The sequence below is a fragment of the Pinus tabuliformis genome, chromosome 7 (assembly GCF_031772625.1).
Source record: "Pinus tabuliformis cultivar Carrire ecotype Pingquan chromosome 7, CPIR1, whole genome shotgun sequence".
NCBI lineage: Eukaryota > Viridiplantae > Streptophyta > Pinopsida > Pinales > Pinaceae > Pinus > Pinus tabuliformis.
The window spans coordinates 1826738111-1826764765 of record NC_142293.1 but is presented as its reverse complement, the minus strand read 5'-3'; positions in this window follow the sequence as shown (position 1 = coordinate 1826764765).

Genomic DNA, 26655 nt, shown 5'->3' with positions numbered 1-26655 from the left:
GGGTGTCCCCTCTAGTGTTGGTTCCCAAGAAAAATGGGAAGTGGAGAATCTGTGTAGACTACCAAGAACTGAACAAGGCCACCAAGAAAGACCATTTTCCTCTACCCTTCATAGACCAAGTGTTGGATGGACTGGCAGGAAAGAAGTTTTTCTCTTTCCTGGATGGGTTTAGCGGGTATAACCAGATCCAAATCAGGCCGGAAGACCAAGATAAGACCACCTTCACTTGTCCTTGGGGTACCTTTGCTTACCGAGTTCTTCCCTTTGGACTATGCAATGCTCCTGCCACCTTCCAGAGAGTCATCTTGAGCATCTTTTCTGAGCTGGTCCATGATTCGGTGGAAATCTATATGGATGACTTCACTCCTTATGGGTCCAACTTCTAGGAAGCATTGTCCAATCTAGGAAAAGTCCTAACCAAGTGCATTGAGATGAACCTGTCCCTTAGTCCTGAAAAGTGTGAATTCTTGATGACTGAAGGGATCGTGCTAGGCCATACCATTTCTTGCCAAGGGTTACAGGTGGATCCTAACAAAGTTGCTCTCATCAAGAAGGTTCCACCCCCTCAGAAGGTAAGAGATGTTCGAAGTTTCTTAGGATTAGCGAGATATTATAGGAGATTCATTAAAGACTTCAGCAAGCTAGCCTCGCCATTGTTTAGCCTCTTGGCAAAAGATGTTGAGTTCAAATGGACTGACGATTGTCAGAAGGCTCTGAATGAATTAAATGACAAGTTGGTGTCTGCCCCAATCTTGAGAGGTCCAAACTGGGCCCTACCTTTCCACATCCACACTGATGCCTCAAACAAAGCCATAGGGGCAGCCTTAGGACAAGTTGAACAAAAACTTCCATAGGCCATCTACTTTGTCAGCAAAAACTTATCAAAGGCAGAACTGAATTACACTGTAACTGAGAAAGAATTCTTGGCCGTGGTCCATGCTGAACAAGTTCCGACATTATATCACTGGCTATCAAGCATTTGTACATACTGATCATGCTGCAATTAGATATTTAATGAATAAACCAGATGTGAATGCTCGTATTATTAGATGGTTACTTTTGTTGCAGCAGTTTGATTTGACTATCATTGACAAACCAGGTAAAGAGAATGTTGTCGCTGACTTTTTGTCTAGATTGGATTTACCTGCAGATGAGGATGGAATAGTGGATGACCAGATGCCCGATGAACATCTGTTTGCTATTTCAGTACTCTCTCCATGGTTTGCTGATATAGCAAACTACCTTGTTTCAGCACAGTTCCCTCCGCACTTATCCTCAAGAGAAAAGAGCAGAATCGTCAGAAAGAGTGCCTCATTCACTTGGATCGGGGGCAACCTGTTCAAGCTTGGCCCTGATCAGATCTTAAGGCATTGTGTAAGGGAGGAGGAAGTCTTTGATATCCTCCTCACCTGTCATGACGGGCCTTGTGGAGGACATTTTGCAGCAAAGAGGACTGCCTTCAAAATCCTGCAGGCAGGCTACTATTGGCCCACGCTTCATCAAGATGTCAGAAGATATATCAGTCAATGTGACCGATGCCAAAGGATGGGGAAACCGACTCCAAGGGATGAAATGCCTCTCCAACCTCAAGTGACTCTTGAGCCATTTGAGAAGTGGGGTATGGATTTTGTGGGTCCGATCAATCCTCCTTCGAGGCAAAGGTCTTACATCATTGTGTGCACAGACTACCTGACAAAGTGGGCAGAAACCAAGGCAATCAAAGCAGCGACAGAAGAAAAGGTGGCCGAGTTCTTAAGAGAAAACATCTTCTACAAATTTGGCTACCCAAGAGAGCTAGTCACCGATCAAGGAAGCCAGTTCACCTCCAACTTAATTGAGGACCTGCTAGCTCATCACAAAATTAAGCATAGGACTTCCACCCCCTATCATCCTCAAGCAAATGGGCAGGTGGAAGTCACCAATAGAGCATTGGAAGGGATCTTGACTAAGGTGGTGAGCGGCAGTAGAAAATATTGGGCAGATCGCCTGGTTGAGGCCACATGGGCTTACAACACCACTTGGAAGACCACAACCGGCTTCACACCTTATGAGCTGGTCTATGGAAAGAGAGCTCTGCTGTCAATTGAATTCGAGTACAACACTTTGAGGATGGCAGCTCAGCTGGACCTAGATCTCAGCCATGCCCAACAAGAAAGGTTAATGCAGCTGAATGGATTGGACGAGCACCGGATGCAGGCCCTTCTTCACTCAGAAGTGGTTCAACTTCAGAGGAAGGTGTGGCATGACCAACACCTCAATGACAAGCAATTTCAGCCGGGAGATTGGGCACTGTTGTATGATTCCAGGCACAAAGATTTCAAGGGGAAGCTGAGAACCAGATGGCTGGGACCATATGCAGTGGAAAAATGTAATGACAATGGATCTGTTCTTATTCGGACCATTGATGAGGAGGCCATCCCTATGCTTGTCAATGGGCATCGCCTAAAGATCTACAGAAAGCCTCTGTCAAGGCAAGAATTCATCAAAACTGTGGAAAAATCAGTGCTGGTCATCGAGAAGGGTTCTGCCTCTGTTTTGGGCATACCCTGAAGATCTTAAAAAAAAAAAAAAAAAATAATAATAATAATAATAAAGATCCTTGGGTGAAAACCTTTCTGAGGCTCCCAAGGCAGATGGTAGGGGTGAAAACCTCATTGAGGCGCCCCTGCTGTCTTTCAAAAAAAAAAAAAAAAAAAGTTTGAAAAAGACCCCTGAGTGAAAACCTCTCCGAGGCGCTCAAGGCAGATAGTAAGGGTGAAAACCTCATGGAGGTGCCCCTGCTGTCTTTCAAAAACAAAAAAAAAAAAACAGGGACAACAAGTTCACAATGTGGCAATGCATGCAGGTTGCAGGTATTCTATGAAGGAAAAGAGGTCCATCAACTCAAAGACAAGGGTCCTTATTATGCTACCTGGTGACCTCACTAGCACCCCCTCCGAAAACACTCATCTTCTCCTAGGTCTGGGCACAATTTGATCACAGTTTAGTCTTCTACAGGAAGCTACAGGACTTTCTACAGGAAGTTCTGTATTTCTACAGGAAACGTCCTGTAGAAGTTTTGGACGGCCCAGAACTGACTGTGTGGGGAGATCTAACGACCGAGGTCCGGCATAGAGGCATGCAAGCTACTATTTTCTCCATCACACACCGCTGTCGCCTCCTTCTACCACCCCAGTTACCATGTAATGAAAAAACCTGCACAGTCAAGACAGAATAGTGAATTATCAGAGGAAGCGCTTCTCAAATAAATGAAAAAGATGCAGAGATACCACGCAATACTTATCAAAGCCATCCAAGGGCCCTGCGATCGTGACTGTGATGCCACCATCTCCGCTGTCTCAGCATGCACCCGAGGAAGAAAAACTGCTACAGGACATCCTACAGGAATCCCGTAGCAGTTCATCTAGCTAGGGTGTACACCATCAAAGCGCCTGCAACACATAGAGCGGGCACATGCACCACCCGCAGCCGAGTCACAAGCTTCGTCATCAGCAGCCTGCGAAGAGGAACCTCCATGCCTGTGCACGAAGCAGCAACAAGCAAATCCAATCACCATCGTCCTGAAACCTGGAAATCATGTCGCGGCCGCACAGGTAAGTGTCTCACCCTTCTTTCGTCAAATTACATGAATCATACTATGAAATGTTTGCAAGTGTCGGAATGAATGGGTTGAGCAGTCGAATGGCCATTCAACTGGCCACGACGACCAGTCAGATGGTCTAGTCAGATTTGGAAAGTGGCGGTCGTGGCAAGCAAAACGGGGAATAGACACGTGAGAAGTGTCCAGTCGGGGAGAAGCGGAATTTTAACAGAAATGACGACGGCAGATCTGCGGAGAATGATGTGGCAGTCAGGGAAACTTGCAGTGGAATGAGTAGGTGACGTCGTCCAACGGTCCAGCAGGGACAACTCACCCCCGCACCATGAATTCCGTTGGGATTCAAATCCATCGGCTAGATCGCCACCCCACGCATTTATCATCAGCCGTTTTGAAGTCGAGTGAGCGTCTGAATTTCTCTGAAGCTCGTTACTCCAAGTCTTCGGCTTGTTCGAACGTCTGGTAGCGGCACAGAAGGCGCAGAACCACTGTCGTGCTCCCCAGAACCCGTGCGCTGCTTCTACAGGAAAGCTACGCTACAGGAAGCTCACTGCCACGAGGAAAATTGGTCTCTTCATGTCAAAGGTGGCGAATTGGAAAAGGTAAGCCTGAACCTGTTCCTCCCATGCAATTGGTTTCGAGGGTGGCGGAGTCGACGTTCTCAAAAACGTAAAACTACAGTCTGATCATAAAAATTGCAAGCGTTGTCTTCCTTTTGCATGAATTGTCGTCGAAGTATATGTGGGGTTTTCTACAGGATGTGATTTTTAAGGCTCATCTGTAGATAGTCTTCGCGAATTGTGTGCGTGGCAGAGGCATAGTTCTACGCTCTGCCCCAAAAGGCTAGTTTTTGACACGCACCCGCCACCTCCAGCTAACATAGTAGGTTTTCACCATGCCGGGTGGATTCATCAGAAAGGAACCGACCGACTCAAAGAAACTAAGGGAGAACCCTGAGGTGGTAGAACTGTTCACTCGTGCGCGATGGATGTCGTTCTGCGACAAACTTCAAGGATATGATGATGAGGTGGCAGAGGAGTTCTTGCGAGCGCTGAAGCCAAAATCAAAAACGCTGGCCACCATCAATTTCAGGGGTTTGAGTCTACGACTCACCCCACAGTTCATCAGCAGAGTCACCGAACTCCCAATGGGAGTACCGTGGGACAAGGAAGAGAGGAAATTAGGCCAAAAGGCTAAAAAGGAGTTCTTCCCACCAGAGGAGACATTCTCAGAGGATAAGAACGGGGTTCGCAGAACTAGCTTACAGCCACTTTGGAGCGAGGTCAGCCTCCAAATTATGAAATACATCACCTGCGAAGGACGGTTCAGCATTGTATATGGGTACCATTTCCGGCTACTCACAGAATTAAGACATCAGATGGACCTACCTACAGAAAACAAACTAAGTATTCCCTACTTTCTACTGCATTCTATGACTGAATGTGCCACCAAGTTAAAAGAAGGCACGCCAGACCAGGTAGCTCATCATGGGCTCATTAAGCTCCTCGTGGAGGATGCACTCCACACATACAAAGTCACTCTCTCGTGGGAAGCCTTCCGAAATCTGACTAAGGATGGCGCTATAAAAATGTTGACCGAAGAGCTTGGTTCCTCCAGCAGCAAGGAGAAGGAGTCAGTACCCATAAAGAAGAAGGGAAAAGGCCAAGAACCCATGGCCAAACCACCGAAGAAAGAGAAAAAAGGGAAACAAGAGAAAAAGGTTGTCGAAGAAAAGGATGACAAATCTACATTGACACCCAGGGAGAAAAGGTTACAAAGTAGGGTGGACAGGACTGAGCAAGTCCACGTCAGCAAAGGCACCACGACAGCAGCCTCAACCAAGTCAAAAAGAAAAGCACCCACAGTCAAACAAGCTAAAACGATGCCACCTGTTTCTACAGGAAAGCCAAAACCGGCTTCTACAGGAAGCCAGAAATCAGCTGATACAGGGCCTTCTACAGGAAGCCCTGAGAAAAGAAAACCAAAGGAAAAGAGAGCCGAAATTCTTGCAAGGGAGGCAGCAGCCATGCTGGCCGCCCTTACTACACCTCCTAAGCCGAAGGAAAAGCAAAAGAGGGAGACCCCTTTATATTTCAAAGCTAGGAGAAGTGTGAGAATCAAAACGGGCAAGCCCCAACCTCCATCCAGCAGCCTAATTACTATAGAAGATACTCCTACCTCGCCAAGGGAGAGGTCCCCCTCAAATATATCAGTCACTTATGAGAGGGGGAGCCCGAAGACGACTACTTGGAAGGAGAGGATGGACCGATTGGCTTCAAAATCCCGGCTACAGGATGCTGAGGCCACTCTACAAGAAACCTTGGCCCGGCTTAAGGAGACAGAAAGGATGGAGGGAGAGGCACTCTCATCACCATCTAGGGAAGACAAAGTAGAGCCACCAAGGGAAGAAGAGAAAGAGCATATTCCAGAGCCTAGTCCCCAGCCAAGTTTAAGCTCATATTATAACTTCTTAGAAGCTGGAAAAATTATACCATAGAAATTTACTATGCCACTTTTCTTCGCGTTGGAGGAAGAAAGAGTGAGAACTCACACGTAGATGAAAATAGCTAAATCAAAAGGAGTGGCTGATATAGGCCCCTTGGAGGAACAACTCAAGGAGGCAAGAAAGGAATTAGCTATGGCTAAACACGTGGCAAACTGCCAGCGGGTGTTCCTACGGGAAGAAAACGAGAAACTTAGACTGCAGCTACAGGAGCTGAAGAAGGACAAGGGCACACCCTCAGGGGACACTACAGCAGAACATCAAGGCAGAGAAGGACTGCAAGTCGGTCTTGGGGAGCCAACCTCGCATCTACAGGAAGGGGAACTGCAAGCACAAATCGAGATACAAGCCCTCAAACAGCAGTTGCATCAAAAAGAGGCACAACTGGCTTGCATGGCCAGTTGGGCCATGGATGCTATACAATGCAGACAGCCGGCCAAATCCTATGGCCTGTACCTACGAGACCAGTGGCTGCAATTTCAAATCAATGCATTAGCGCAGAGGGGTATCTCCCAACTCCAAGACCCACAGCAGTTCACAGCATTATGTAATAGCAGCTCATCAGAGGATAAGGCCAAACTCTCGGAGTTCTATCTCCATAATTTGGCCCTTCCTAACGTGACTACATGGGATCCCAACACAGTTGTAGGGGATATGCAATTGATGGCATTTGCCTCATGGTTGAACCATGAAGAGAAGAGGGCAGCATAAGTCAAGGAGGTCATGGACCGAGAATTACATGAGCCACTGCTGATCAGAGCAGAGCCAGGGGATCCCACTGCGTTGATAACAGCCCACCAACACTTAGCCACCAACCCTCAAACTTTATTGAAATACATGGATCAGCAGGCACAGGCCATAGCACATTTCGAGGATATGGAGCGACTATTAGGGGACAACTGTGTTCATGCTTGCACCCGCCGATGGAACTCATTGTCCCACAACCTTAAAATCAGAGAATACCATACTCCAACTCGAATGAGGGAAGCTCTAGCACAGGTGCCCCTTTACAAGAAATCCATACAGAACCTCCAAGCCAATTGGATTGGCCTCAAGCTAAGCCCACCTCTACTGTTAGGATTGATGGAAGGCAGCACAGCAAAAGAAGGCAAAAAGCAGTGGGAGGAGGTGGAAAGGAAGGCTGGGTTCCATGCCAGTGAGGAGGAGACCACTTCAGAGGCCTGGGATGTGAGGGTGGCAGTGAAAGCAATGAAGGACGAGGAGCTGGATTAGTTGCTCAAGGATGAGCAATCATTTTAGCTGGGGGGTGATGATGAGCCCCAAATTTGGTAACATTTTGGGCTCATTTGGCCTAACTACCCTTGCTCAACCCTTCATTTTTCATAACTTATGCATCATTTTTTTAGTATATTTATGTCATTTGTACGAATAAGGGCAGTCACTATTCCTAGGTGGCTAACACGTGCTTATTTCAGGTTTTTTGACATTTAATGGAGCAAAACCACGCATATGAGGGCTAGGAGACAGCCAAGATGGGATTGAGATTTTGTAGGAAGGTTGTCCACAGCATTGAATGGCCTTCCTCGTGATCTTCACCCCCAACTCCGAGCTCTGACAGCCACCACCACCGAGTTAGAAGGCAGCCAAACGGATTTTGAGGAAGCAGCAGTTCACTCCTAGTTTGGTCAGCCAAGCCCCACTGATTTAGGAGGCCAGCTTGGGGCCTCGTAATGTATAAATGATGAGGCTGTAGCCTTCGAAAAGGACTTTTGAAACCTTGTTGCACATTTTGGACTACAAGCTGTTAGCTCTGTTTTGCTCTTTTGTAGCCATTTATTGGCATGTTATTTGACTTATGATTATCATCTTTTAATGGAAAGTAGGCAGATTTGAGTTCAGTTCTGAGTTCTTAAAGGAGCCATAGCTCTCGGGGTTGGGCCTAACCTGAGAGCCTAAGGCCTCCTTCCTTTGTATTGTTATCTTTCTTTCAGCATTGTATTTCTTTTCCTTTACATGCATTTGGAAACGCAGTCTGCTGAGTTAAATTTCTTGGTTAAGTAGGTTAGTTTTATGAGACAGAGTTGCTTCAGCAGTTGAGAATAGAATAAAGATATTGGAGTTGATAAAAGTTCCAAAAAAGGGCTGACTGCACACTCATTTTCACCTCTTTCTAGGGGCTGGAATTGCAGGCAGTGCCAGCCACCCAAAAACATCGTTTTACATGTTCATGCAATCTTTAATGAAATATCTTTTGGTTGTAGAAGTGTCCATGCATTCAGATCTTTTGGAATGATTCTTTGCTTCAGTACCATGCATGATTTTCCTTAGAAATAACGTTGTTGTTCTTTGGGTTTTATTAAACAGTTAGAATAGGTTAATAATATTTCGGTTATGTGCAGGACATGGATGATTTGTTTCGTTTACACTGCGCAACGCTACTCCCTCACTCTCTTGTCCTTCTAAGTCTTGCCCAGGCCAACTACTCATCTCCCAATTAGACCCCTTGTCTCTCAACCATTCTATCACCCTCGTTATTCTACCTTCTTCGGCCTTCCATTCCCTCTGCCCTCTTCAAGACAACCTAGCTTTGCACACCCCCTCTTCATCTCATCTCTCTGTCCCTAAGTCATTACAAACCCCTCTCCTACCTCCCTATCCATCCATGCAGCCTCTTCCACTCACCCATCACCCAAAAATCCGATTGTAGAACATCCTGTAGGAATTACTGAACTTCCTGTAGAAATTCTGAACATCCTGTAGAACCCCTGCAGACTTCCTGTAGAAGCTCATAAACACGGTTGCCTGGCATCCAAACTTTGTGAAACTCTCTGAAAGGATGTTAGGGACCCCTTAGACCCTCTCTGAGCCTTCCTGACCTCTTCCAAGTATTTCTCCCCCTTGATCTACCCCTGCACAGTAAAAGACCTAGTTAGAAGCACATGCATAATAATTCCAACAACTTGAACAAAAATACAAAAATGTGTTCTCTTCAGATAAACGTAGTCTAGACACATGCATCTCACCTTCATAGAAGTAATGGCATCTCTTTCAGTAGTTTGCATTCCCACCTTTTGCATCAGTAGGACTAGCTGGTAGAATTAGGGTTTGCTAGGGTTTTTGTTTCTTGTTGGCTTTCAGTTCCTTTCTACAAGTAGGTTCATTTCCTTTGAGTTAGCTTTCATTCATTGGTTAAAAAGCTTCTTCTAAGAGCTTATAGAAGTTGGCTTGAGCCCTAGCGGACTTGTGCCAACTGACCAAGTGACAGCTGCGGCAAGAGCTAGTACTTGTGCATACAACACCGTCGCTTCCAAGTTTGTACGAACTACCGGGTTGATAAAATTAGAGAAGGAAGCTCGAGGAGTTGTAGCATTATTGCTACAATACTGGAGCCCACCAGCATGATCAACTCAGGTAAGATGAAAGACCTAACTAGTTACTCATTTACAAATCTTTCTTAATGAATCTTACAACACGGAATATTAGGGGTCCAGGAAGTAAAAGGAAACAACGAAATCTTAGCAACAGAATGAAGGAAGAAAAACCAGATTTGGTTTTTATTTAGGAAAAAAAATGTTTTGTAGACAAAATAAGAGAGATACACAACAAGTGGCTTATTGAGTATGAATATCTAGAAATTAAAGCAAACAACGCAACAGGGGGAATTCTTACACTGTGGAACCCTCATAAACTTGGAATCCTAGATGCTGAAGCATCCAAGAACTACCTATCAGTGGTCATCCAACCTCTGGGGACAAGGAAGTTTATCTGATCACAAATGTCTATGGTCCACAAAAGCTTGAAGATAAATTCAGGCTTCTAACCTCTCTGGAGGAGCCAAGAGAAAGACATCCAGGCATCCCATGCATTCTAGGAGGGGATTTTAATATGATCAGATCTCTCTTAGAAAAAAAGTTGGGACTAGATCTCTAGGCAGAGATTCCATAGCTTTTAAAAACTTCATTACCAACATGAGGCTAGTAGATACAGAGACCTACAATGGTGTCTTCACCTAGAATAATAAAAGGGGAGGGGCTGCTCAAGTGGCCTCTAAACTAGATAGATTCATTATCTCTGAGGACCTTACCCTCTCAGGCCTTGACTTGTCAGCTATGATCCTCCCTTTTGGAGGCTTGGATCATTGGCCTATTCAATTAGAAGCGTCCTTTTTAGGAACGCCAAGAAATAGACCTTTCAGGTTTGAAAACATTTGGCTTACCCATCCTGACTTCAACAACAATATTGAAAAATGGTGGACAAAATATTTGAATGTTCAGGGTACTAAAATGTTCCTTTTACAGCAGAGGCTAAAACACATCAAATTCAGGCTTAAAGATTGGAATAAGAATGGGTTTGGCAATATCTTCGAAGCCAAAAAAGTAGTTGAAGGAAAGCTATAGGAAATTAACCAGGAACTCATCTCAAAGGGATTCACCAAGGAGGGTAGGAAACAAGCTAACTCACTTCAATGGGACTGGGAAGGCTTATGTAAGCAAGAGGAAATCTTCTGGAAACAGAAATCGAGAGTTCAATGGTTAAAGGAAGGAGACAGGAATACAAGGTTTTTTGACAAGTCCACTATGGATCATTGATCTCATAACAAGATTTTAAAACTAAAAGATACACAAGGAAATCATCTCAATACCCACAAAGAAATAGAAGCTACCCTGGTTCAACCAAGGCATAGTAGAGGAGCCTCTCATAGACAAATCACAATTCATCAATGACCTCAATAAGCACATTCCCAAGCTAGTGACAAGAGAAGATAATTATAATCTTAACATGACAGTGAATGAACATGAGGTCAGGGGAGTCATCAAAGAGATGCAAAATGGAAAAGCTCCAGGCCTGGATGGTTTCAATGTTGACTTCTTCAAAGCATGTTGGAACATAGTCAAGCACGATATTCTGGAGGTAGTGGAGGACTCAAGGAAAAACAAAATTTTTTTGAAGGCACTCAACACCTCTTTCATATCCTTGATTCCAAAGCAGGAAAATGCGATGACCCCAGATAGATTTAGACCCATAGCATTATGCAATGTGGTGTACAAAATTATTTCTAAAATAATTGCAAATAGGCTCAAACCCCTTCTTCCAAATCTTGTGTTTGAGGACAAAACCGGATATGTGGAAGGTAAAAAAATTCTAAACAATATCATTCAAGCTCATGAAGTGGTCCACTCACTGAAGAGAAATAAGAAAATAGGTATGATGATACAGCTTGATCTAGAAACGTCTTATGACAAGCTTAGTTGGGCATACATCAGGGAAGTTCTAAAAGCATATGGCTTTGACCATAACTGGATAAGATGGGTAATGGCCCTTGTTACCACCTCAAGCTTTTCAATATTGCTGAATGGCTCACCATTCAAAACCTTTAAACCTTCAAGAGGACTCAGACAAGGAGATCCGCTCCTACCCTTCCTCTTTATTCTCATGATGGAAGGGCTAGGCAATGCGATAAAAGCGGCCAAAGTAGAAGGAAAAATTCAAGGTCTAAAACTCACCCCGAATGGGGATGCTTTGAATCATCAACAATTTGTGGACGATACCATGTTGTAGGGCACACCTACGGTCAAAGAAGCGCATGCCTTCAAACAAATCTTGAAAGAATTTGCTAAGGATATGGGTACTGAGGTAAGAGTTACCAAATCCAAGATCTTCTTTTTTAATATTGATATTGCTATACAAAGAAACCTCACCAGAATTCTAGGTTTTCAAAGACCCTCCAAATATTTGGGAGTCCCTCTTATAGACAAGCCTCTAAGCAAAATAGTTTGGGAGCCTGTTATTAATAGACTCCAGGACAGAATCCGTAAATGGATAAACAGGTCTTTGAATTTGGCAGGAAGACTAGTGCTTACAAAAGCCATCCTACAAACTATTCCTATTTTCATGTTCTTAGCACTCCTAGCTCCTAAAGAAGTTATGAAACACATTAGAAATATTCAAAGAGATTTTATTTGGGGCAAAGGGGAAGAGAAAAAGAAATGGGCTTTGTTAGCCTGGGAAAAGATCTGTAAACCTAAGACACATGGAGATTTGGGACTTGATGACCCTGAAACCCTAAACAAAGTTTTGGGGGCAAAATTATGGTGGAGATGGCTAAAGGAATCAGATGCCTTGTGGGCTAAGATATGGAAACAGAAATATGCAAACAATTGGCAAGAAAGGGAGCACATCAGAATGTCTGGAATAATCAAAGGCTCCCACATCTGGAACAAAGCTTGGGAGAATAGAGCTATTGTTCAAAAAACATAGTTTCTAGGAAAGCAGAGATGGAAACCTTGCTTGGTTTTAGGAAGATAATTGGCAACAGGAACCAAAACTGTTGATAGAAGATTTTGACAATCTTAAGAAGCATACCAATGACAAAGGGTTACATAGGGTAAATGACTTCTGGGAGTAGGATAGAAATGAAGGAAAATGGAGAGTATGGAAGAACCTGATTTATAGTGAGGACTCTATGTTGAAGGCATAGGCAGAAGATCTCACAGTTATCTTGGAACAGAGAAAGATTCTGATTTCAACATCTTCAGACCAACTGAGATGGGGAAAAAAAAATGAAGGTAACTTTAACCTTAAAGAGGCCAAGCGAATAGCCCTGGAGCTTGAATGTCCAAACCCTGACACAGTATGGAAATACCTATGGCAGAATCAAAGCTGGACAAAAATCAAATTGTTCATGTGGTTGGTACAGCATAAAAGGATTTTAACTTGGGAAAACCTGTGGAAGAGAGGTGTAATTGGTCCATCAAGATGCCAGCTTTGAAAATTACAAGAATAAACTATGGAACACCTTCTCAACCTATGCCCATGCACATCCACCTTGTGGAATTGGGTGGCTTCTATCTTCAGACAGTCTGACAAGGACATTGGCAGCATCAACAACACATTGAGGAATTGGAGGAGAAATTTCTCTGCAAATGAAATAATCAACAAAGCTTGGGAGTTGGTTCCTAACTTTCTAATTTGGGATGTCTGGAAAGAACGCAACAACAGAATCTTCAAGAACAGGATTGCTTCTACCCAGAGCATTATGGATCAGATCATAGGACAGCTCAAAGAGACTGTAAGAATCCATATCAAATCTCCCCCTAACAACCTACCTTAGGATCAGGATATGCAGATACTTTTGCATTTGGGCCTTCAGGGGCTCTTCCCCCAGGTAATAACCAAGAATGTAAGTCATATAAAAAATGATAAGGATTTTTGGCAACCACCCTCCCATGGATTTATGAAGTGCACTATAATGGGGCCTCAAAAGGAAACCCTGGCATTGTTGGTTATGGAGGAGTAATAAGAGATGACAAGGGTTTAATAAAAACCATCTTTCACAGTCATCTGGGTAAAGCCACTAATAATATGGCAGAGCTCATGGCCCTTGAGCAATGCCTAGAAATTTTAAGGAACTCAAACTTACATAATACCATAGTTGAAGTTGATTCTGAACTGATAATCAATTCAGTCAAGAAAATATGCAATGGCTCAGTGCCAGACAGAGTGTCAAAACACTGGAGATTACTGCAAGTTTATCAACTTATTCAATCCCATCTGTGCACCATGAGAACCCTTAGTTTCATTCATGTGCGAAGAACTGCCAACAAGTTAGCAGACATCATGGCCAATGAAGGTGTTCTCTGTGCCAAAAGCAATAAAATATATGAATGGTCAGAGACTCCTCGAGGTCAATTATGGGATGAGTGCCACAAATAGGCAACCTTAGACAGGGATATCTGCCAGAATAGAGGAAATAAGCAGGGCGTTCGTCAAGAACAGAGGACTTTTAATCGTCATGAGGAAGAAGTATGAGCAGGAGGTCAACAACGGATCCAGAGTTTTACTCTGGTTCTTGGGTGGGAAATTGGAAATGGAACTCCACAATCCTAAGTTTCTCGGGCAGGAAACTATTGATAGAACAAGTCTTTTAATATAGCCTTTTAATGTTTGGTGCCGAGAGCTTCATTAAACAGTGAGCAGATCAGCGAAATCACTGAAATACAATGTATTTCGTGAGGCAAACAAATAGTTGGTTAACCTTCCAAACGGACCTGAAATGAGATTAGGCGATGTCTCTATCTGACTTCGGGTCTGAAGTAGTAGTTAATTTTTGCGCCGGTTGGATAGGCCTTTTGAAATCACATGCATCTAGGAAATTTTAGGTGGATAAACTACATGGAGGTTATCTGCCTATTCGGACCCAAAATCATTTATAGTGATAGTTAATTATTCATATCGGGTCTGTTTCTGTTGTTATCGAGTGAGCTTGTTGGTAACCCAATATATCACCTAGATCGTTAGATCTTCAAGGATTGATCGAATGGTTATGTTTTTTCAGAGGGTCTTAGGTGGTAACGTGGAAAGGCGTTTTGGGCCCGAGTCTCGATTTGTGGACCCACGGACCGAGGTTTTGTAAGGCTCGGCTTGTGCTGGGGCAAATGCTCATCTTTATGTACATTATGTAACTTTTCTTTTATTGGAATAAAAGGACCTATGCTTACTTTAGCAAAAAAAAAAACTATATATATATATATCTGTGTGTGTGTGTGTGTTTTATTTTTCTGAATTTAGGCTTTTCTGATCCATATTATGAATGTTGAGAGATCTTTTGGTAAAAATCACACAAAAACTTTAAGTCGATGTGTTTTGAACCATCTACTGTGGTTCATCTTCATGCCAAGATGAAGAACCGGATCATGGAATTAGATTAAATAGATGAAGAGAGATGTTTTCTAGCCATTAGAATATAACAACTAGTTTTGACTAAATAATTATCATTAATTAATAAACAATTTTTTTTTTAATTAAAGTGAAGTAATAGATGGAAATTATTTGTAAATAAAGAATTAAATTAATTTTATTATTATTATTATTATTTTAATAAAAATGAAGGTCAGTGATAATAAGGTCAAACTTAACTATTCTAAACAATAAAACTGAAAAATAGTAACAAGAAAATGAAAAAAAATAATAAATAAATAAACAAACAAAATAAAAATAATAAGGTCAAATTTAACTATTCTAAACAATAAAACTAAAAATAGTAATAAGAAAATAAAAAATAAAATATAAATCAAAATAATGAATTAACTCAATTTTATTATTTAAATCCCCAAAAAAAATATGGTAAAAAATTATGAAAAGTAAATAAATAAGAAAAAAAAGTAATACCACTAATTCAATTAAAATAAATAAATAAAATAAACAATTAATTATACCCTGATCAGGGTGGTGAAAGGTGAACTGCACAAGGATATGATGGGGTGCAGTACACGGCAACATACGCCACACCTCAGGGTAATCATTTTAAGGTTTGCAATGATGGCATGCAGAGGAGACCGAAAACCAAGACAAGGAACCGGGAGAATTATGGAAATGGCAGGGGAGAAGAACGGTGGCGATCAGTCGGTGAAGCAAAGGATAGGTGGCGGTATATCTACAAGAGCATGAGAAGGCAGTGAGACAGACAAGTCGAAGACTGGAAAGGTGGCGAAGAGTGAAGCAGTTTGGCAGAGAGACCCTCGGTATCGTCTCAGAAGAAGGCAAGAAGTTATGGCGGAGGGAGGTAGGAAGGAAAGGCTGTCAAAGGATGGAGAGGTGAGGAACATATGAGGGAGCAGGATCGAACGAAGGAAGAAGAAGAAAATCGTAGGGAAGGGGAAATGGAGACTGGGAAGGAAGAGTGCATGGCGAAGGTGACTTTCGAGGTGGGGCAAAGTAGCAGGGGTAACAATAGGGGCAGACCTTCCAGAAGGGGTAAAGGCTGAAGGCGCAGGGGTCGTGGGAGAACGTGGCAAGCGGACCGTTATGAAACTGAGACACCGGCCTCAAACCAACAAAAAAGAGGATGACGATCCACAGAGCAGAAAGCAGAGAGAGAATACATCAAAGGAACCAATGAGGAGATCAGAAGGATTATAGATGCCTTGGAAAATAAAGTCCTGGAGGAGGCCTCTGATCCAGAAATGGAGGAATGGAGCATTCTCATCCCGGACCCTGGGAATACAAGAGGGCGCCTATCATTATATAAGCAAGCACTACACATGTATTGGGTTGTGAAACATCTGTTAGCTAATGCCATGGAGCACGTCGCCGAAGAGATGACAGAGATAGCTCAAGGTCTACCGAATTTGAAAAAGGAGATGAATAATCTACAGCTCATGATCCGGAGGCAGGACAGCAGAATGGAGGAAATCCGCGGCATGCTGAAGGAGAAAACCACCGCGCAGTGCGAGGAGGAAATCAAGCAAGAACTCATGTTAGATTGACTGTTTTGTTTTGTTTTCATTTGATTTCTCTTCTAGGCATACGAGGATCAACTTTTGAGGGTAAGTTTTTTTGATTTGTAACTGCTGATAGGCATATAGAAATAGCATGTAGATAGGGTGTTGCTTTGGTTTTAAACATGTTGATGCACCAGCTTAGTTGACAGGTTGATATTCTCAGACTCTTGGTGACCAACAGACCCGGTTTCCCTCCGAGGCGGGTTGAGGTCACCAGCGAATGTATATTTTATTTTGGTTGTATATAATAGAAAAGATCATACCGTAGCTTAAAAAAATAATTAAACAATTAATTAATTAAATATTATAAGAACTTGGAAATAGAAGGAAGGGATCCATCACTTGTTAATACTCCAACCATTGTCTCTATTCAGATTGACAGGCCTCCCTAAACTTACGATGATGAAAATTATCATTCCTTGCAATGACCCTCGCCTCTTCAATGCAGATGCGATGTTTTGTCTTTTCTACATGTTTTGCCAAAGCGGAGGAGCGGGACCTTCCAAGTTTGATGTCACCTGTGTGCTCAAAAATCCTCCGATTAATTGAGCGGCCAATTTCACCAATGTAGAGAATCCCATAGGAGCAAGGGATGACATAAACACCTTTCCCATCTTTAAGGTTCATAGGATACTTCACTGTTCTTAGGGAGCTTCGGATAATGTTTTTTTTTGTATCATTTTGAATTTTAATTTTTTTTGTAGTTTTAAAAAAAAAATATTTTATCAATTTTTTTGTGTGTGTTTTTAATGTATTATTGATTTATTTATTTTAATGTTTTTTTCTCAAATTGTCGAATATATTATTATTTTTATTATTTTTTGTTTCTTTCATCAATTTGTTTTTTAATTATGTTTTTTGAAAATATTTTTTTATTATTATTTATTTCTTTTATGTTTTTTAATATATATATATATATATATATAGAGAGAGAGAGAGAGAGAGAGAGAGAGAGAGAGAGAGAGGGGGGGGGGGAGGGTTAATTTTGTTTTTTTTGTTTTTACAGTTTATATTTGATTTTTTTTTCGTTTTTTTTTATATATATTTTTTTGGGGTCTTTTTTTTAATATATATGTTTATTTACTTATTATTATTTTTTTAACTTTTGTTTTTGTTTCTTTTTTTTCATTGTTTAATTTTTTGTTTGTAGATGTTTGTTTATATTTTTCTTTTGAAATTTTGAGTTTTTTCGGAGTCATGATATTTTATCTTTTATGTCATTATTTCAATACATACATACATACATACATACATACATACATACATACATACATATATATATATATATATATATATATATATATATATATATATATATATATATATATATCTATATATATATATATATAGTCAACATCAAGACTTTTCATTTTTGAGCCGTTTTTTCATGATTTTTGAGTAGAATTCTCGTTTTGATTTTAGAGTTCACGTTTGATAGTTTACATTGTTTTTTGTAAAAATTATAAATAGGAATTTGAGAATGACAAAAAGGGTTTTGGATCCACAACAGGGGTCCTCTCTGCAATTTTTCATTTTTGTTTATTTTCACTTTTGTAATGAACATAGGGCTAGATAGTAGAGATACAAAGCATTTTGGCTATGTAAAGAAGAGTTGTTTTGCACTTTTGTGGACAAATTTTCTCAAGGAGTTGAAACTACTCAAATGACTGCAGATTTTGTAATGAAGTTTTGGTATTGTTTTAATAAATTTTCATTCCAATGCACTTTTGTTTGGATTGTAAATTAATTTGCTATTTCAAAATTTTCATTGATTGATTTTAATTTTTGTATAAGTAGTGTATTTTCCTTTGATATTATGCATTTTTGTTGTATCATTTACAATATGTTGTTGAAGTTTCATTTTAGCTATCTTTGCAAGACATAGCATAATTGAAATCAAGATGAATTCATTGACATTCAAATGTATTCAAAAATTACTTTTTATTGTCAAACTGTATTACTTTTTGTTTTCTCTTTTATTAATTAGAATGAACTTTTTCTTTTAATTAATGAAAATCATATAATGAAGTTAGTCCTTTTAATTGGATTCATATATGTATTTTTAAATTGCCTCAATAACATTTTATTTAAGTAAATTTGATTTGCATAAAGCATTTTAATAAATTGAAAAATGAAAATTAGTTTGCATAGCGGCAGTTTAATCTTAAGTTTTGGGTTCAATCAATCATAAACAACAGTCATTTTCCCCTGGTTAGTTCATTTTCTCTTGAATTAAGAGAAGGTTATCCTTTTCCAATTTGAGACAGGCATAGTTTCCTTTTTGCATCTTAGAATAATTTCTCATCTGCATTTTAGCTTTGTATCAAGTCCTCTCTCAAAGAAGCAAAAGATCATTCAATTCTATATTGATTAGCCTTCAATTCGATCAAACCTTTGTCTTGATCTATTTTTTTAATTTACAACATTAAAAATCAATATAAAGGAGTTGTAATCTATTTTATACTTTGTATATATGTATTGACTTCATATTTAAGATTGTTTAACTTTTATTTATTTCTAATTAATTTTAATCTCTAATTTAATAATTTAGCTCCAATATAAATTTAATACATAGGTTAATATACTAAAACTAGGCTAGATTGACACTTAGATTATGATATTTTAACCTTAGATGTGACTTGGTTGAGCCATCAATTCAGCTTAAGGGTTGATTTCTAGTTCATGCACAACAAGGGAGTAATACCAATATCTCTCTTCTTATTTGGTAGGTAATTGAAACATCACAATTCATCAAGGAGAGATGGGGTAACTGGACCCAATAGAACCAATCAGAGCCATCATTTGAGCGGATAAGTGTTTGATTTGAGACTCTGGCCGGATGGCCTTCCTAAATGTTGATGAGGTCATTTTTTGCCATCAACAGGTCCCAAGAATAATTTGGGACCACAAGGTTGATGTAAGCCAAAGTACAAGCATTAGATATCATGCTAAAATAGTTCAATAAGCTTTGCTTATTATCAAGATCCCATGGATGAGTGTAGCCAAAAATGTTGAAGTAGACTAGAGAAAGAAGGTCTCGTGTATTAGTGTTAGCCATGTTGAAGTACTTCACGCTCCACTATAAACCTAGGTCTCATAACCAAGTGTTGATGTTGACTCCCCTTGGAAGATACTTGGACTTAATATCCTACTAAAAATGGTGCTCCAAATTCCCAACCTGGTCATTTGGATCCAAATATATATTAATCCATCCATATCTAAGAATTTTTCCACATAATACACTACAACTAGGGAATAAGGAAGTGGAAACTCATATCCCTAACCAAATTCTCACTTACCTCCATGAAATGCTTGAAGTAAGGTAGAGTATATTCATCAAATAGAGGAGAAAGTAGCTCTAATCCCAAAATTGATAATTATCCATATACCATTTAGTAAAATCATCCTTAAGATTGTACCAAGCATATCATTATTTAGTATATTATTCCCCATTATCGATGTATATGGACCCCAGAATACAAGCCTCCTACCATTTATCTATCATTACTTGTAGCACTTGGTGTCTTTGAGACCACCCTTGGAGAAAGTATTTTAATGATCATAGCACCTCCATGTCCATGAGCATTATATGAGTGAAACTTGCAATGGATGCAGTGTAATCAAATTGAATGAAACTATATATCATATATGAATTTGAACATATTAAAATACTCTTTCCAATGGTTATAGTTTGATGGAAAATAAAGGCCCTTGTCAAAATCTATGAGCTTTGTAATACATGCAACCATCATAAAAAACCCTCAAAATGGTTGATTTTAAATCAATGATATTTTGACCTCTTGAACTTCGATTCATATTATTTTTTTTGAACCTATGTAATTTTTCGTGAGAATTTAGATATGCAATATGTTTCAAGAAATTTATCCCATAAAGCTACAAGAATTCCCTTAAATGTTTCGACCATCATTTTTTCCTTAAAAAAATCCACAAAGAAAAAAAATTGCCCCACTTTAGGTAAGGAAAGGGATTTTATGCCAACTCTTAAATACCAAAGACATAAATATAGAAAAAAATGTTAAATATCCAATAATATGATAATAAAAAAGCCCTATATTATTATTAAACCCTTAATATAGAGAAACACCTTCAAGTTATTATTTTATGGAAGGAATTTGCTCGTGTTCACTTGCCTCTTCAAGGGGGGAACCTCTGAATGAGCTAACTCAATTAAAATAATATTCCACACATCTCTCATAATAATTAATACATCCTTATTTATAATTATCATGAAAACTCTAGAAAATGCTAATCCTCACTCACTCCTAACTATGTAGTAGACCTTTCTTAATTAGGTTTCATTACATTTATTCACTACTAGTTACCATATTGGACTTTATTTAATAATAGTGGACGTATTCCACATTACATTGAATTATCTCCACTATTATTACTCTACTATCATCCCCCTTGGGTACCTCCCTAGGAACCCCATATCACCCTTCTAGGTACACTACACTAGGTTTGGCATAAGATTGAGTGTTAGTTATGTTTGGTCATTTATTAGGTAGGGGATTACTACCAAAAATATTATGTGAGTTATTCACTCATAATCCTTTAAAGGAAAACATAATTATTCAAATATTGGTCATGTGGGGGATTTGGTTGGCCCAAAACACTTGTACCTTTGAAGATCAATACCACTCATTGATTAATATTTTTTTGATTAAAATCATAATTTAAGGTATCACAACAAGCGTTGACATGATTTTCTTGCTACAAATATACATAGAACTTGAAAAACCATTTTGTCGATGAGGTGGAAATAAATAAAAATGTAGAATGGGGATTCTTTGATGGTACTTGTTAGGCTTGGGCAAAATTTGTGGATTTGGTTTTCTACTTCATTTCATAGATGTTCACTATGTAAATGTAAAAGTGAATCTGGGTCAAGTAACTAACAATTAGTGTGAATTTAATGCATCATTTTCTCTTCTCAGTCGTGTGATGCACGAAAATGTGCATGAACTCCAAGAGTTTTGTGATTCAAAACTGACTATTAACTAAATGAAGGAAGAAATACAACCAATAAATTTGGGTCTACAACAAATTGTTGTCTTTTTTAAATATATGTCTCTTCTCATTATTCTAAATTGAACATCACAAATGTTTGCAAGGAGCTAAATACTTTTTCTAATTCTCTTTCAAAACTTTCCTTACTACTAGAGGAAAATCAACTAGCTATAGAAGAATTCTTCGAAGGAAAATTGACCTCCAAAAGAGAATGTGACTTTATAGAAATGTAACTTTTCCCTTGCTCTCTTCTCAAATCTCTTGTTTTAAGTTAACTTTTGAAGCAAAACCTCTTATTTTTTAGATTATATTTTAACTATGTTGGTCTATGTCTATAACCCTTTTGCGAAGGATCGTATAGGCCTTACATGCTTGTTTCAACTACAGTCATCAACATACACAAAGTTATTTTTTTAAGCAAAAATTCACTTTAGGATTGCACCTTCCATTTCACTATTGTAGAAGTTACAATTTTTTTTTGTCCTAGAAAAAAATATGTTAATTTATAATACAATGAAGGAATATATCATGTTATTAGGCAAGTCTCATGGAATATAAAATAGCATGGACTCATTGAAGATAAATAAATAGTTTTATTAAATAATAGGAATTTATTGATTATGGCTAAATGACAAGGGCTAGTGGTTAAATTTATTTTATATTTTTTAGAGAAAACTAATAAACTTACAGATAACTATCACTAGTCATTATCCATGATGCATGTGGACTCATCATTATCATTAAAGGAAAATCATGCCACATAAAATGAATCATTGCTAGTGCCCTTTAAGGGGTTAGATTTCGACTTTTCCTAGATACCTATGGATTTGGGCTTGTTAACACATTTCCTTATTTTTTAGGAAGACAAATTCATTGACACTTAAAAAGAGTTTTAGATCTTACTTTAATACAAAATAAAATTTTAACCTAAAAGGTATTTGCAAGAAAGTTAATATAACTTATAGTAATGGAATTGCTAATTATAAAAATATATAACTAAAAGATTAAAAAAATAAACATTTAAATAGATAAATATTCTTATTAAAAAATATAAATTTAAAAATTATTAAGTTATGAGCTAATAATTGAATTCAAGTTTTAAAATCATTTTTTTATTTTAAATTTTAGTAAAAACCCATAGCTAGCTTTTCACATTATATAAAATACATATTATTATCTTTGATAAAGGCTCTTCTTAAGGGAAACTGGACCCTCCATCGATTGATGATTATCAAAATTATCCATGTGGATCAAAGTTTTCCATCTAACTAATGCTTTTCATAAAGAAAAAACTAACATAGATAATAATTGATCATTATTCATTATCTAAAAAGAGTTTCAACATAGGGAAAACATCAAGCCCAAGGAGAATGAGGACTTTCCTGCACAATCATCTTCATTGGTTATTTTTCCTCCTTTTCCCTTCCCTGGTCAAGTCTTTATGGATAATGTTCTTAATCAATCATAATATGGTTGGGATATGTACCCACTAATCTAATGGAACACTCCTCACTCTTCTTTCCTATTGTTTCCTCTATAACATGAGTAATTGAAAGCCCAATCCCAAAGACATCCTTGTACATAGCCTCAATTTTTCTTTCAAAATTATTCATGGTGTGTAGGATATCTTGTTGTTCTTCCTTATTATTTTCTATGGTCCACACAATCATGGTTTTGACTAGCCAATATGTTTTCTCTATCGTAAAAAAATTGTCTGCTAAGCTCTATTATCCTTGGCTCTTTCACCCACTTCTCAACTTCCTTTAGGATATGATTCAATCTATTTTTTGGTTTGTTCCTAATTTCTCCTTAGATCTCCTCTATCTCTATCTTAGTAGCTCCAAAACATTTTTCCTTAAACACTTACTTTTCTCCAAAGCTTCTTTTTCATACTTGGTAGGTTTATTTAAGAACAAGGCGTCTTGAGACTCCACATTAAGAATCCTCTTACAACCTCACCCCACTCTACAAGAACTGAAATTCATCCTTTTCAAAAGCCTGAAAACCTATGGAAAATGCCTAAGACCCAAATAAATAAAACAACAAGCTAAGCTAGGAAGAGACACGAGATGAGAGACTCGTTGGATAGTGTAGAGGTATTTCAAGCTCCCCTTAGAGAATACTAGAAATATATCTCTGATGAAGTAGGTCCAAAACTTACCTTAATTATAGAGGGAACTAGGCAAGCTTATAATTCCAAAATAGGGAAGAAATAAAACACCTGCCAAGAGCGAAAGCCACCAAAGAAACAAAAAGGGACACATAGAAATTGATAGATGTGCTCCCTAGAATTTTTAAGAGTCTAACACCATTCTTGAATGAACCAAAATTATTAATCAAAATATAACAATATGAATTGAATTACCCAATAAAATAACCCCCATCCCATCCAACAAAATCGAGAGACGAGACTTCTCCCCCTCTCATCTCATTAGGATATGATCACCTTCATTAAACTTTGTACCTCCCCATGACGAGACACATCTTCATTCAATGAACTAGGACTTCCTTTCACTATACAACAAACCAAGTTCACCACACAAAAGCATCATGTTAGAAATGGGTGGGAGGGAGCTTGTAGTCACCTTTGATTTATACACCTTCCTTGTGAGCCACTACTGAGCTTGAACTTGTATGATGAATGAATGTGTCTTCAATTCATGGTGGGGAGGTGGTGTCATGACATGCAAGAGCGATAATGGACCCACCCATTAACACCGAATCCAAGTGATTAGAAACATACTTTTTCCATCAACTATAACTGGCAAAATATATATTAACAAACAAGTGCAACAAAGGAATGTTGCAGAGAGGGTACAAAATATTAAATGTCACTTTTTGTTCTACCATAAGACAAGAGTGATATTATTATGCCTTATTATATAAGATATTAGTTATATCTAGTATCTATAAAAATTTCTAAGTAGGAAGCATACTTTGAAGAACATACAAAATAGTCAAACAGAGAGAGAATGGATCACTTGTTCGGGAGAGGCCTTAGCTAAATCCATTTTAGCTTGTTGTTGCCTAAAGTGTACACCCAAGGCACAATGCTCAACTTATGTTTTGTCACTCTGATCCCTACTCTAAGCATCACGCCTTGGGTATACACTTTAGGCGACAACATTTTTGGCACTGTTGCCAAGATCTCTGCAAAAAAATTGTTAGATAAGTCCTAAAGTGTACACCTAAGGCACAACGCTCAGAGTAGGGGTAGTCACTCTGATCCCTACCCACTTTGTTGGACCTTAGGTATAAAGTTTAGGCGACAACATAGCTCATCACCAATAATCATGGATGTTGAGCTTCCATGATTCTACTATGCCTTGAAATCCTCTGAGGTCGAAGCTAAATTATCCTTAAATAAAGGGAGCATAGTCGATCGAGACTTTATGGAGGCAGAGAGTACATAAGACCTGGAGAAGAATCTAACCATCTATAATTGAAATTTTTTAATTTCTCCTTATCTAATCATGAAATATTGCATGCCTATTATATCATGAAACTCATGAAAAAATCATTTGCCATTAGTCCCATCTTCTGTAGCTGAATTTTCCTATCTTTCTCATAAATTTTGTCTTCATGGACCCTCATTTTCTTCTCCAAATCCTAAAATTTATCTTCATGGTTTTCTAGTTTATCCAAATTAGATAATTATAATTTTTTTAATCCATATCGATTCTTTCATAGTGGAAAAAGTGGAGGAATCAGCTCATAGGACCAGTTTCATTGACAGGACACGGTTTAGAAAATTAAGTTTTGAAACCTTTTGGGGGAATTTTGAGGCATTAAATGACAGTTTTTGGGGGTAATCCATTTCTAAATTAGTGTAGCACCTTTTCATTTCATACTTTACTCATAGATCCCTTTCCAATGGTTCATGAATTTCCTTAATCGAAGTTTGTATATACAATTTATGCCACTTAGATGTTGACCTTGTTGTTTTTACCACCATAATTCAAGAGGATGCAATGTCAGTGCCAATTATTCATGGAAAAGGGACTAGCCACATTATTGTCATGAAGAAGTCTCTGGAAGAGTCCATATTGTAACTCTGGTTAGGAGTTGAGGGAGTCAAAGCTAACCACTAATAGGGTATCGGTTTGTGTTATAACTAGGCCACTAGGAGGAAAAGGGGTTCCATTTATTTTAGAGACCATCTGTTAATACATGATCAGAGTAGCAAAGAGGGATAGGGAGAGAGAAAACAAAGAGGATTTGTGCACTTTAGTAGCCCACGGGCCACAAGCCTCACTTATTTGTACTCAACCCCTTTCTATTATAACACCCCTAGTATACTCCATCATATTTTTGTAATGTAATTGTGCTTTGATTATAAATTTATTTGAATGGCTTGAAGAGTGGGACCAAAGATCCATGATTTGAGGGGAAAAAGGAAGAATAACCTGAGTGGTGTTAGCTAGCACCACTACTTAATAAAATGTTCAACTAGTAAGAAAGATGTGGAAGAATGTTCCATGAGGAACATGAGGATACACATAAGAAAAAGGATAAAAAGGCATGCAAATAGAAAGATTGAGTTGGATTTTTGTTGAATGAAAAAAGTTCAAGGAAAAAATTAGATTTTTTAGCAAGGAGCCAAAATTGTGAACATGATTTCAAGCTAACTTTGCCTAAAAAATCCCCTTGGATCATGGATCTAGCTCGGGGCTGACTGTTGCAAGAAATAGAGACTACAACTAGTATATGGTTGGGTGGAAAATCAAAGTACCACCTTCATTTCTAGTTACTATTAGATCTCAGATAGTTTTATTAATTGTGAGCTATGAATATGATTGGTTTTTTTTGAAATTAACATATAGATTTGTATTAATTTTTCATGATTGTATGAAATTGTTGCATGAAATCAATAGGTAAAGTTCCTTGACTGTTTTGTGGACTATATTTAAATTATACCTTGAAGTTGTAAGACATATGTCTTGATTTTTATGTGAAAGTTAATATGTTTCATGTGGACATGCAGGGCTTTATGATTATTATTTCTCCCCCTTTCTTCTATAAATTTTCTTATGATATGTTCCAAACATTGAAACTTGGACCATGGTGAGGGGAAATCATATTGATCATATGGTCCAATTTTTAGATCTTGGGTCAAGATTTTTTAGGATATATGATCAAAGGAAGTCAAGCTTCCTGAATACTCCCAAATTCGTGCATCAAATAGGTCATGTTGGAATTTACGCTATAACATTTATTTTGGGAGGTTCTAGTAGCTAAAAGTTGATCCACAGTGAGGGGAAATCCTTCAAATATTGGGGTGA